The sequence below is a fragment of the Epinephelus moara genome, chromosome 5 (genome assembly GCF_006386435.1).
Source record: "Epinephelus moara isolate mb chromosome 5, YSFRI_EMoa_1.0, whole genome shotgun sequence".
In the NCBI taxonomy this organism is placed as follows: domain Eukaryota; kingdom Metazoa; phylum Chordata; class Actinopteri; order Perciformes; family Serranidae; genus Epinephelus; species Epinephelus moara.
This window is the reverse complement of record NC_065510.1, coordinates 44,939,662-44,942,322: the sequence shown is the minus strand read 5'-3', so window position 1 is coordinate 44,942,322 and position 2,661 is coordinate 44,939,662.

Sequence of the window (2,661 nt, the reverse complement as noted above, 5' to 3'; positions counted from 1 at the left end):
ACCTTTCCATTCTCTCCACAACGGATGTTGGAATTTCATAAATTGACAATGGCCACATTAACCTAGGATATAGCCCAAATTGCAAACACCACAACTTCAGCCACATCTTTTCTAAATTTCACCACCTGTTCCTTATCATTCAACTCTATATTGTACCACCTACCTAAGCTCTTTACTGACTTTTCCCTAATGTTGGGATTTCCTCATCATCTATGACAAACTTCCTATCACTTAACTTCCCTCTACATATTGAGATGCTTCTAGATTTACTAGGCTTGATGTTCATGCTGGCCCACTTGAGGTTCTTATTTACCTTCTCTAGTAGCCTCTTTGTACATGTTTAATACATGTTTAATACAATAAACTAAGATAAAATTACTAAAAAGGGCTGACAACGCCACCTAGGATTAATGAGCCTAGGACTCTAAAAACAGGTTCGTAAAATCAGGAAGAGCAGAGCTTTAAAATAACCAAACAGATGCAGCAGGTACAATAACTTGGGTTCATTACCATAAAAAAAGGTCTTTTCAAAAAGGCGGTTTAACCCAAGGTTAAGATGTGTTTGTGTTTAAAGTCCATGAATAAAAGTACTTAAAATACACTGGTAAGGTACACAGGTCTCGGCATGCGGCTTCCGGCTCCGTGTAGTCTTCCCTGCCCGCCGGAATCTGAGGGAGGAGAGGAGAAACTTGACGAGTAAAAGTTTCTATGTGACAGGTGCAAACACTGCTGGCTTTAAGCGTCCTGGTAGGTCGGGCTAGTGCCGCCACGGACTAGTGTACTCACGTATTTCCTGGGCCGTAGAAGAGCTAACGACCCAGGCTGGAGTGGAGCAGCGTTGGCGGACACTACCATTGGCTCTCAGGTGGCCACTCCTCGTCCGGGAGAACCCCTCCATCACGACCCGGATGTCGGCTCTCGACCCTGGCCACCGCGTCAATGCTCGACGTCGGCCTCTGGTTGGACACCTCGTCCCGCTGAACACTTCACGTCAGGAATCCTGTCCTGCTGCCTGCCTCTCCGTCCTCACCCCGTCTGCCGCTCTCTGCGTCCTTACCGAGTCTGCCGCTCTCCATCCTCTCCCAGCCTCTCGCTCACCTCTCTCTTCTTCAATGTTTTTCCGGGGTTTTGGCCCTCCCCCCAGCACATCTTAATCCAGTAAATAAGGCAAGTAAAAGTGATTGAAACTCCAGCATGCATCAATAAAATCCAACAATAAAACAACTATAAAAAACTGCTACAATAAAAATAATAAAAACATGCAGTTAATAACAAGCTAAAAACAAATAAAATCATACACAATAAAAACATAAAAGCGTGCATAGATACTGCAAAAAAAAAAAAAAAGGTTAAAGACACATTTCTTAAATATTTTAAGCAAGATTTATTTTTCATTCCAATTTTGTACAGTTTCAAAATAACAAAAAAGTAAAAGGGTCTGTAGCAAAAGTTTGGGTATCCTGCATAGTCAGTACTTGGTAGCGCTCCCTTTGGCAAGTATCACAGCTTTTAAACATTTTGGTAACCAGCTAAGAGTCTTTCAGTTCTTGTTTGGGGGATTTTCATTCATTCTTCATTGCAAAAGGCTCCTAGCCCTGCAAGATTCTTGGGCCATCTTGCATGCACTGCTCTTTTGAGCTCTATCCACAGATTTTTAATGATGTTTAGGTCGGGGGACTGTGAGGGCCATGGCAAAACCTTCAGCATGTTCCTCTTTAAGTAGTTCATTGTGGATTTTGAGGTGGGTTTAGGATCATTGTCCTGTTTTAGAAGCCATCCTCTCTTATCTTAAGCTTCCACAATTTGCTGGAATTTAATTGAATCCATTCTTACCTCTACCTTTGATAATCTAAACAAAGAACATACTTTCTTGTGGTGGTTATTCTAAAATGAGCAATGGTTAAAGTTACAACATTCTGTTATGATCAGGGAGTTGATATAAAGATGCTAGCTAGTGCAAGTGTGACCTGTGTGTGATGTCTTCTGCTCTTAAAAAAACACTTGAAGCTGGTAGATGGGGGTAACAGCCAGGTTTATTCACCTCACAGAATACCCTTTGTACGTCTGAGATAAATAGTAAAGGAAAATGGTGTTAAGTGACCTCGTGTGGACAACCCCCTTATGCTCTATCTCATGGAAATCCTCTGTAGCTTTGTGAATAACTCTTACATTTTTTTAAGAAACAAATTGTACAATAAAATAATCAAGTGATACAATGGTTGTATAGTGGATTTTAAGTTTGTGCAAATAAAATGGCCAATGCTACCTGTTTCTCTCAGAATAACAGCATACAAAACAAATAGAATTGAAACCGAAGAGGTTTGATATACATAACTGTTACCTGTTTTGTGTGTGTGTGTGTGTGTGTATTTCACCTTAAAACATTCATATTTTACCACCTAGCGTCAGCAGTGTTGCTCGCACTGTCGCAAAGACCAAATTGACCGTGGGGATCAGAGATAATCACTCTAGACACTCTACGAAATAAATGAGTAAAGAGACCGAGCAACAATTATCAGATTTATCTGAAGAAAAAAAACAAATAGTAATGCAAATAATTATACCAGAATGCACAGTACCAGTACAAACAACTCACAGTAAATTATACCAATATGTACAGTACCAGTACAAACAACAGTAGACACGTAAGGGATAATGTAT